Consider the following 12,008-nt stretch of genomic DNA (forward strand, 5'->3'; position numbering starts at 1 on the left):
CATCATGAAGATGCCACCTCTCAATTAATTCCGTGCATCCAATGCGTGACGCACACTTTCCTGGCAAATTAACCTATAGACAAAATATTATATGAGCTTTAGATCCAACTTTTCCTTTCTTCAGGAAAAATAAATCTTGCAGGATTATTTCGAATCCACGAATGCCCGCAAGTCCTTGATTTACCTTACGTATAAGGCGTCTATGTGGACATCTGTGTATATATTTAAATGCAAGAAGAAATGCGTTCATGCTAGCTTGCAAATTAGTTGTCATTATTGCGGTATACCTTTAGCGCAATACAGATTTCGACTGCGCCTGAAAGAAGCCTGCAAGCCTGTCATTTGCTGTCAAAATTGACAGCGCTAGTTTCCAAAGAGAGAAAGTGCGGCACGTGCCGATATTTCTTTCAATATTGATATACATAAAGCTGCTGAAATTCTAGGGCAGAATATTTTTACGGAACATTTATAGTACTTGTTGAGTAGGCTAAATATTCACGCTCGTTATACCCGCAGGTACCGTAGCTATAATGTAGCAATTAAGCATATTTAAAGAGAAGAAATATGAAACTTCATGTACATTCCCTATGAATAGATTGATCGGGATCTCAAATAAGCATCGAGTACATTTGTGCGCTTTAGGAATTTGTGTTGATCGCCAAACCAACTTTACATAGATCACATCTACAACAAAAACGTCGGTGTAACAGTACACCTGAGCACACTTTCGAAGATAACTGTTAATTGCATGCGATGCGCCATTCTTAACCTGGAGTAACTTGACTTCCTCATATTGCTTCTATCATAAAACTGTCCTAGCTGTGCGCTGGCTGGTCTCGCTGGCTCATTTCACGTCGCCATACCATGACAAAACGCCTCGTCAAATTGATAACCAACGGATGACGTTTAGTTCTTTGTCAGTATTTCTGAGCGGCTTCACTGTGGAGAGCAATTGTGAGGCCACATCAGCGTTTTTTTTTTCTTCCTTGGCCATCTTTTCTGAGCACAAACAATATATTTGATTGACAATATCTTGCCCCCAGATAACTTAAATTCATTTTACTGATGTGTTCTAAACACCGATTTTGCCGTAAATTCCGTCGTTGAAATTATTTCATAATTGATGTAAGTTTAGTTGATCAGTAGGGCATTACACATGATTGAAGCTCCTTCAGGTTGTTCATAAAAACGTACGTTGGTTTTAACGTCATAGACAGTTGAGATTTTTTTAACAAAGAGAGAGAGAGAGATGCGGGGGAGGGGGGGCATTTAGTATAACGACAGGTATTTTCGCCGGTGTGTGTACGATTCCGTTGACATGCTACCCTGTATAAGGAAGGGGAAGGGGATTAACGATTGCAGAGAAGATGAAAAAAAAAATAATAATATTAGTGCCTGTTAGTTTGCCGGCCTGTACATCTATATTCCATTGCATTGAGGGGCTGTCAACTTATTGTAGCGTTTATGTAGGCGTTTTGCGACTTCGATCAGAATATCGGGAGATCGAGCGAAGAGTACCATCCATAATTCGCACGATGCTCCTCGACAGCGAAACTTCCAGAAGAACTAAGTGCAAAGGTGGGGAAAGTGCATTGTTGAGGGGACTAGGGAAAATATCCTGGCCAATAGTCGGCCGCGCGATATTCATGGATTTCCGAACTTTGATGTTTACTCTTCCTCTCACTGCCTACAAATTCTTGAACGAAGAAGGAACCCCCCACATACATACTCTTTGATTTTACCAAAAACATGATTTTAAAGCCAAGCTTTATATGAGGGTTCTCCCGGACGTTCCCGTATATGGCTAGTGGGTGGTGCTGCTTCCTTGCCGAATAGATTATACTTAAAGAAAAGGAATTATGTCTCGCAGCACAGCAGCCCGCGATGCACGAACCATTAGGCTACATTCGCACGTATACTTCCGTACGTATACGCGTACTACTCTTCGATATGACCGCTGTGTGCGTCGCGTTGTACAGCATCTGTCCGCGAGAGCACGTGCACTCGTGCCAGTTTCCTTTATGCAAGCAAAAGTGCATTCACACGACCGGACGAAGGAGGAATTTTCGCAGCGGATGGCGCATCACGTGACACGCGCGTCATCAAAACGTGCCACCCTCGCCTTGTCCGGCCTCCTCCGCTCGCGGTCCGGATTGAAAATGCCCGCCGGTATTTCCATCCGTCCGTTTGGCGGTCGTCTGACCGCAATTTAGCTAGTCAGCGTCAAATCTGCCAACATTGGACGGATTGGCGTGGCTACGATGGCGTGTTGTCGGCTTGATGCCACGTGTGGTTTTGTTGTGCAGGAGTGACCGCATGCGATTTTGTTGTGGTGCAGCGGGAAATGCGAGTCGTGGTTGCGCGCGCATTTATATTTAGACCGCTCAGCCTGCGTGAACTCAAAATGAGTGAGGTGCACAAGAAAAGTCTAAGTGACGAGACAACCGTCACTTTATTGGCTCTTGTTGAGGGATTCGCTGCGCTATGTAATATAGAGCACGCCGATTATGCAAACGCGTAGCTACGTAACAGGCAATGGCAAGAGATGGCTCTCGAAATGTCTCAGCGGCACGCAGAATCAGCACCTTACTCTGTCGGTATGTATAATTTGGTAGAACTTCATTTTTTTGGATAATGACGTTCTGCGCAACCAAAAAATAAAAAAAAAGTTAGAGGGCAGGGCGCTCTGTCCTTTCTGCGCTCAGCCCTGTCTCTCTCTTTTTTTCTTTTGTGGTCAGCAGCATGTTACCAGTTCAATATGAAGCATGTAGCCAAAACTCTTACTTCATTTTTCGGAATGGTCTTCTAGATTTGACCCATTATGTTTCCTTCACCTCATTGAACCTCTGCAGAGTTCCTAAAAACGGTGTTCGCGAACAAACGCCGCACCTTCAGGAGTTTTCACCCAGAGGAAAAGCATCATCTTCTACAATAAACGGGGGCATGTGAAGACCCGGCGAACTTGCCAGTTTAACGGTTTTGGACAGTCCCGCATTTTTTTCACCAATTGCATTTCGCAGGTGTTGACTGCCAAGTTCCGCCATCACCTTGTGAACCAGGGGCGCCAATGTCCAAATAGCGAAACCTATAGTTTGCATCAACAAGCGCAAATAGCACTAGGCTGAAGGTTTTCTTGTAGTTGAAATACAAAGAGCCTGAATCTTTTGACTTGATGATGCACACATGCTTTCCATCTATCGCACCTATACAATTTGGGAACTGCCACTTTTCTTTGAAGCCTTGCATGGTAGTAGACCATTCTCCACCAGTCTTGGGAGTCTTCAAGAATTCGTCTTTCAGCTCCAGGTAGATTGCCACATATGTCTCTTCTGTGAGCTGGTTGACAGTTGAGTGTCCTACCCTGAACTGTCAGCTTAGGAGTAGTGCGTTTCTCCTATTAAAAAAATAAGAAAAAAAAAACGTGTTGGTTACACTATAAATTAACAAAAAAAGACAGAACTCCGCATTCGAATAAAATATGCACATCTGACATTCACACTGGAATCTGTGTGAAGTGAATCTTTCATGAAGCGGCTATTTTCATGCTATGAAACTAAATTCGGTACACACAGTTGTCTGTATTTCACCATATTTCCAACGTTCTTATGCAACATGCTTATACGATGTTTATGCGCCGTACCGGTCAAAACGATTTAGTACTATAATGTTTGTACGCTGCAGCATTCGCTACATCTACGCCGAAATACACGAACTGTTCATTGCGAGAGGTAAAGGCAGTCATGTCACAACGAAGATGTGTTTGTCATTGTACACACTGCACAGAGATGTAGGACGCTAAAGGCAGGTTTGGTTCTCTTTTTTTTCCCGTTTCATTCCTGCGTCCATGGGCTAACGGAAATAAGTGAACACGCACATTACACGCGACATGAAGCGCGCACTTCACAAGAGAGCAGCAGCAGTCACGGTCGAGAAAGCTGGGAATGCCTTCGCTTTTAAAGTCAGCGCGCCTCATCAAAAGTGACACTTGATATTTCAAATTGAAGCAAACGTTAGTGCTTAGCTGTGGCGAGGAAGCGAAGAGTGATTTGAAGCCGTGTCTTCTCTGGCACAGATGATCTCATGATGGCTTCTTGCCGCTCGATCGTATGTTGAACGCGGGCCAGAAGTTGGAAAAACTGCGTGCTGCTGACGCACAGTAGGCGCTTGTATTCGTACGGGTCACACTCGAGCAGCTCTTCATGAAGCAAGCTCTGAACACGAAGCGTCTCCTTCGACATCCATGGTTTCGTCCAGCATAATCATTTTCTTTTTACAGCCTGCACCTCGTCGTCTTCACTCACTTCAAGTAGAACAGCCAACGCGGACAAACGCCGCCTCCAATAGCCGTCCATCTTGGAATGCACTCTTGTGTCCAGCAATTTGTTAACGTGCGTAGCGTTGGAGTCGAGAGTAAGCACGCGGATTCCGCAAACGGCGCTCAGGATGTGGGAATGCGACGTAACTCAGCTGCGCCGGATTCAAGTGATGACGTCACTGTTTTGTCTGCGGAGCAGGCGGGATTTCGCCCTAGCGTGTGTATCCACCTTAAGGAGGAACGAAACGGAAAAACTGATAGCATTTGATTAACCGCTTCAAATATATTCCTAGGTATGCAGCGTGTCTGCATACCTTGGAATCTGTTCTTCTTTTGAAATCTATTTTAATTTTCCTTTCTTAGAACCCGTATGTGTTTCCTTTGTAGCAGTTGCTACGAATGGGTGGATGTCTCAGTTTTCCTTGATTAATTCTCTCCATCTTGCGGGTTTCCGCAGAACTATTACGTCATAACTTTTCCACTCCCTTTATTCTTTCTAGGTTACAGCTGCGCTGCGGTACCTTCAGCAATATGGCAGAAGATTTGCGATAACAGGATTCGGCATGGAGACAGTATTCAAATGGTTCACCATACACAACATCAGAAGTACCACATTTCACATTGTAAGCCGGGACCCAAACAGGATGCCGTTCAGCTCTCCAGATGGTGACAGGTATATATACCTCCACAGTCCTTCTAACTAAATGCTATTGCTTTTTTTACAGTACTATGTCATTTCAGGTTGCTGTGGCTGGAAAAAGAATTTTTGCCCTTCTTCGCATCGTGGAAGGCCGCAGCACCCCACAAGAGGGCATTCATATCTCTCGAAGCACACGAAGCTTTGCAGGTCACCACAATGTCCACAGTCCGGTGCACACAATTCCTCCTCCGTTCCGGTTTCCTTTATGTGTTGACTTCAAAATTCTCCAATGACCCTGTCGAGGCACTTTGTTCCACCATTCGGCAACTGAATGGATCGAACGACCTGACAGACGCCCGTGCAGCACTTTCATCTCTGCAAAAAGTTCTGGCGATGGGCATCTTTCACTCATCACCAAGCGGCAGCACAGAGAAGGCAATGGGTCCTCTTGGATCCCACCCCGCCCTTTCAACCTCGTGGCCCACAGAGGAAACGAATTCAACAGCACTACAAGGGTCAAGAGCCATCAGCCGAGGCTTCATCAGCGATGCCTGCTCCTACAATGGGACAAGCGATGCGGCCATATTTGGCGGCTCTACGGATTTAGTGTGGTGGGTTTTTCGTCGTAAATTAATTGCAATGTAATCAGTTCAATTGGCCGCAATTGTGCGTGGTGCGGAGCTACTTGCACTGTAGTGTGTGAATGGAGAAGAGCGTGTCAATTATTGCACGCTCATGTGTAAATGACGAGTACCAATAGATGTACCCAGAAATAAAAAAAGAAGGCCTTCGCCTGCCGCGACTACGGTTCCCTAATGACTAACGACATATTCTAGCGCGATGGCACCAATCACAAGAAATACCCACAGACACACCTCACAGGCGCTACTGCGCCTTTGACGCGTGCCTATGTGTCTTCGTTATGATTGTGCCTTCGTGCTAGATTATGTCGTTAAGCAAACACCTACTAGCCCCACAACGAGTCCTTCCCAATGACCAGCTATTCTGTTCCATCAAGATCTACATCTTGCGGTGCGGTCGATGTATACTGATTATAGCGATATGCCCTTGAACTATTCGGTCGTGCGAGCCCTACAATAACTCCCTTAAGAAAATATCACACAAGCTTAAATTCACGAGCAATAATGCTGCGCGTGACATATATACCGTCTATACCAGCTAATGCAATAGCTGTTAATATAAAACAAGAGACGAAAAAAACACGGTGCAAGATACAGTTATAATATCCATGGTGTGTTCGTTCGGCGTTACAGGTCGCACGGCCGAACACCGTGGGTCATCAGAACTTCTCATTGAATTATATATATATATATATATATATATATATATGTATGTGTGTGTGTGTGTAAACTTTTATTTGAAGCCAGCTGATATGTATACCTAATACCTAATCAGGAAGCATAATACGTACTTATTTGTTTAATTTATGTCATATCTGTATATGACGGAGTCCTTCAAGTTTTTTTATTGTTTGATTTTTTTCTTCCCTTAGCCCCCCCCCCAGCCAGGCATCAGGGCGAGCACGCTTGGTCTCATTGCAGGTTTTCTCATCAAAGCAGCTGCGGACAGCATCAACTGCAGCCAATGCATGGAAAAGATCAAGGATCCCCGCTCGTCTACCCCGCTACTGCCGTTATATTCAATTTACACCGGGGAGGGCTTTCATATCCAACACTTGCAATTCTTTAACTTGTCTGCACTTTGTAAATGGCAGCAGAAGCGTTTGCACCATTTGCCGTATCCAAGAAGAAGCCGATGGCACTTTTCATGCGTTGTTTGCATGAAAAGTGCCATCGGCTTCTTCTTGGATACGGCAAATGGTGCTTCCAGCAGCAACTGAAAATCCTGTTTTCAGGCATGAAGGTGCTACAAGAGAGCACCAAGAAACCACCGCGCGGCATGTGCTGCAGGAGTTCAGCCGTCCTTTCTTTGCGAATTACGCGGTCGACAAGACCACCAAAGAAAGAAAAGCCAGAAGAATTGCGGAGAAGCCCAAACGTCGAAAAATTTTGAGTCTAGACATGTGTTCGTTGTGCCAGAGTTAAGGCGTCTGTGCATTTATGAATAAACTTGATTGAATTTTCGCGCAAGTTCAATATGCTCTTCAGCAGTGACGCCAGCTGGAAACAACGTACACCAGCAACACGTAAATAAAGCCCTATGTTTTTCAAAATCACAAAGTATAGGCATGTGAAACATATTGTTACGAAGAGTTGCGAAGAAATGGTTTTATTTACAGGCGATCGATGATAATCGTAGCGTGATAGTAGCGCAGCTCGGCCTCTCCAACCCTTCGTTCTCTTCGTCTTCTCTTCTTTCCTCTTGTCCGTGCCTTTCGTATCTGTTACATTTCCCCACAAGCAGACGAAGCCCGTGGGGCGAGTCAGGATGCACAAGCAGGGTAGAAAGGCTTCAGGCGAGCAATATGAGTCAGCTGAGTTCTGCTTGATCGCCGACCATTGTGCAGTAGGTGAGCTATGACGTAAGTGAGTTCGCTCAGGCGGTCCACAACTACAAGTGGGCCTGAATATTGTAACAAGAACTTTTGGCACAATCGACGCTTGCGTTGCGGTGTCCAAAGAAGGACCAAGTCACCTTTTTCCAATGATACTTGTACGTGACGGTCGTCGTATCGCTCTTTCGAGCGACTTTACGAGGCCAGAGTACGAAGACGAGCTATTCGACGGGCTTCTTCGGCGAGACACAAAGTCTTCGATACAGGATCGTCACTGTGCAGAACGAAGGGTAAGAAAGTGTCGAGAGGGCTTCGCGGTAACCTTGCATACAGGAGATAAAATGGGCTATAGTTCGTGGTTTCGTGTTTCGCCGTGTTGCATGCGTAAGTGATGAAGGGCAGCACGTCATCCCAGTTCGTATGATTGGAGGAGATGTACATGGCAAGCATGTTGGTCAGCGTTCTGTTTGTCCTTTCAGCGAGGCCATTGGTCTGTGGGTGATACGGCGTGGAATGACGAAACTGTGAAGTGCACAAACGAAGTAACTCTTCAATGGCATCAGCCGTGAACTGGCGACCACGGTCGCTGATGATGACACGTGGTGGGCCATGACGAAGGACCACGGAACGCAACAGGAAGACCGCCACACAAGCGGCGGTGGGAGACGGTATGACTGCAGTTTCTGCATGCCGTGTAAAATGGTCTACGCAGACAATTATCCAACGGTTCTTGTTAGATAACGGGAATGGACCCAAAAGGTCAATGCCTACTTGCTCGAACGGCGTGCTGGGCGGTGTCAATGGCCGAAGGGGGCCCGGGGCTGCGGTGGTCGGTCGCTTGTGACGTTGGCACGTTTCGTAACTAGCGACATAGCGCTTTGTTGTTTCGTACATCTTGGGCCAGTAAAAGCGCTCCTGCGTGCGGTGTAGCGTTCGTACGAAGTCGAAATGGCCGGATGTCACATCGTCATGCATGGCGCGTAGAACGTCGGAGCGAAGGCTCTCGGGGACAACAAGCAGAAAACGCGCTCCATGCCCGGAATAATTAGTTTTGTAGAGTAATTTATCACGGTCATTAAAGCGACCGGTGCCTTGAGAAGTACGGGCGGCGACAAAAAGCGGATCGAGGGTAACATCCCTCCGTTGTTCTCGCTGAAAGTCTCCCGCGTCAGGGAACGTAGAAGTAACAGCAGTGAGACGGTCGTCAAAATTCCCAGCATCGCAGTCGGTAGCCTCAAGAGGAATCCGAGAGAGGCAGTCTGCGTCAGCGTGACGACGGCCACTCTTGTACGACACCACAAAGTCCTATTCCTGGAGGCGCAGCGCCCAACGTGCGAGGCGACCAGAGGGATCACGCAAACCGACCAGCCAGCATAAAGAATAATGGTCGGTGAAAATCTTGAATGGTCTACCGTAAAGATAATACCGAAACTTCTGTATGGCGAAAACAGCTGCCAGGCATTCCTGCTCCGTAACCGTATAATTGCGTTCAGATTTGCTCAGGCAACGGCTGGCATATGCGACAACATGTTCTGCGCCACTGTGACGTTGTACAAGCACCGCTCCTATCCCGATTCGACTCGCATCAGTGTGAACTTCAGTCGGGCAAGATTGATCGCAGTGACGCAAGAGGGGTGCTGACGTCAGTATAAACTTCAGTTGAGAGAATGATGCGTCACACTGTGGTGTCCATTTGAAGGATGCATTTTGTTGCAAAGTACTTGTCAACGGGTAAACGATGTCGGCAAACCTGGGAACAAAACGACGAAAATACGAACATAGGCCAATGAATGAGCGAAGTTCTCGTGCTGATTGTGGTGGCTTGAAGGAGCTCACCGCTTCAATCTTACGAGGATCAGGTCTGACGCCATCCTTGTCGACTAAGTGTCCCAGGACCAGTGTTTGACGTTCGCCAAAGCGACATTTTTTTAGTTTAGAACCAGTCCAGCTTTCTCAATGCAGTTGAGAACGAGGCTGAGGCGTTCGTTATCTTCTTAAAACGTGCGGCCAAAGATTACAACATCATCGAGGTAACACATGGATATCTCCCACTTCAGACCACGTAGTACTGTGTCCATGAATCTTTCGAAGGTGGCAGGAGCATTGCAAAGGCCAAAAGGCATAACATTAAATTCGGATAGGCCATCTGGAGTCACGAAAGCGGTCTTTTTCTTGTCGGCAGGGTCCATAGGTATTTGCCAATACCCCGACGGCAAATCAAGCGTTGAGAAGTAAGAAGCAGCGTGTAAGCAATCAATGACGTCATCGATTCGCGGTAGTGGATAGACATCCTTCTTCGTCACTGCGTTTAGAAGTCTGTAATCCACGCAGAATCTCCAGGAGCCATCTTTTTTTCGGACCAGGATTACTGGGGCTGCCCATGGACTAGACGACTCTTGAACGACACCTTTGTCCATCATCTCCTTGACTTGCTCTGCAATAACTTTTCGCTCGGAGGATGACACTCGGTAGGGCTTCTGGCAGATGGGGTGTGCGGAGCCGGTATCTATTCTGTGACGAGCGCGGGACGACGGTAAATGAAGGGGTGCATCTCCATGCGTGAAGTCGAATGCAGCCTCATGCCTGGCAAGGACCTGTACTAGTGCTTGCCGTTCCGATGTACCGAGAGCGTTGCTGATCATGACAAGCATTAGCTCTTCAGAATGGCGATTATCGCAAGGAGAGCAAGCTGTAGAGACGTCCGTAGTTAGTGCCGCTATTGAGCTACACGCGGCTTTATCGAAGAGAGCGATTTTCATACCGCGAGGAAGGACAACCGGCGTGGCGGAACAGTTCAGCGCCCACAATGTGGCGACTCCTTTCGTCATGCACACGAGAGAGCAGGACACAAGTATATCTTTTTAGCACAGTTTATGCGGAGAGGCCTAACTACAAGGTCAACACAATCAGCCTCAACAGTAGTTGCTGAAACCCGAACGGGCGTCAGGCACCACGATGGTGCAATCACTTCATCAAGAACACTCAGTGTGTCCGTGTCCCTGTCTTCGCCACGCGAGCTTTGTTCGGAATCTGCTGATATAATTAACTTATTCAATGATATTTCGCCACAACCACAGTCCACGGAAGCTCCGCACTGTTCAAAAAAATCAATACCAAGAATAACATCGTCCGAACAATGAGCAAGAACAAGGAATTCCGACACAAAAACTTTCCCAGCCAACAACACACTCACAGCACAAACACCAAGGGGATAAAGCCACTGGCCGCCCACTCCACGAAAGGTAATACCGTCGTTCCAAGAAAACATAACTTTGTGGCCTAGACAGTTTATGAAAGCGAGACTCATCACAGACACAGTCGCCCCAGTATCAACTAACGCCATGGTCGGTATTCCGTCAATCGAGACATTTACTTTGTTTTTGAGGATCAGAACAGGCAGAGGCATTTCTGGCAAAGACCGTCCGCGACCTCACCTCCATTGGCCGCGGATGCTAGTTTCCCGGCGGCGGTGACGAAGAACGGCTCCGAGGGGACGGAGAGCGACGGGGACAGTTATTTGGTGGCGTCAAACTCCGCTCAGAAGTTGGCGAATCGTTGCGTCTGGTCTCGTGTGAGAAGTGGTCCATTGGAAGGGAATCGGTCGACCTCAAGTCGTATGAAGTACGGGTTCTGGGTGGCGAGAACATCGGTGGTGTCCTTCGTGATTGACGGCCTTGGCGACAGTACTGAGCTATATGGCCTGTGGGATTAACCGCAGTTGTAGCACACGGGAGGGTCGCGGTTCACAGCATCTTCCTCGAAACGGATGCTAGGCTGCTGCGGGCGGCGAGGAAGTTCGTTGTCATGTGGATAACGTGTCTCTGCGGCTCGCTGAAATCCGTTATATCGTTCATATGTCACGTCGTGGTAGTAGGGTCGGTGCTCTTCTTGTCGCGGCCTGACAGAAGTCACAGGGCCTCGGGGGCAAAAACGCGGCTGCTCTCGTTGTGGCCGAGCGCCATAAGTAGCGCCTCTGTCGTAGAGACGTGGCTGCTGTCGGGGCGCGAGTTCATAATCCTCGGTGCCCCTCGCCGCAGGATACGTGGAGAAGGATACCCCGTTTGGCTCGAAATCTGGTGGTAGGCGGAAGCTATGAGTGCCTGGATGTGTCACTTGCGCGTGCAGGCTGAGCTCTTCCCGAACTATTTGTCGGATCGTTGATGCAAGATCGAGGGGCTGGTTGCTGTCCACGCTTTCAACTGTCGTCACATTGGCTAGCCTGCCAAACTTCGGCGTGATGAGCCTCGTTTTCAGCTGATCGAAAGTGCGACTGTGCCGAATGATGTCAGCGACGGACGCCAGGTTGTCTTTTGCGATGAGGAAATTATAAACGTCTTCGGCAATTCCTTTCAGGATGTGCCCGACTTTATCTTCCCCAGGCATTCCAGAGTCCACCATCCTACACAGTTTTATTACCGCCTCAGTGTAGGTCGTGCAGGTTTATGAAAATCCACCAGGGTCTCTGTGGGAACGGCCAGGGGGTGCTTTCCACATTACGCGAGGCTCGCTGATGCTCCTGGCAGATTTGGCAGCTCTGCATCACATGCAGGCTGGCTTCCGGGTACTCTGGCAGACGA

The 12,008-nt window shown here is 47.7% G+C and overlaps 1 pseudogene; it reads right to left on the minus strand.

Moving 5' to 3' along the window:
* Positions 1–2,314: 2,314 nt before the first annotated feature.
* LOC140213768 (uncharacterized) lies at positions 2,315–3,369 on the minus strand (annotated as a pseudogene).
* Positions 3,370–12,008: the final 8,639 nt, after the last annotated feature.

This window comes from Dermacentor andersoni, chromosome 10 (assembly GCF_023375885.2).
Source record: "Dermacentor andersoni chromosome 10, qqDerAnde1_hic_scaffold, whole genome shotgun sequence".
Lineage (NCBI taxonomy): Eukaryota > Metazoa > Arthropoda > Arachnida > Ixodida > Ixodidae > Dermacentor > Dermacentor andersoni.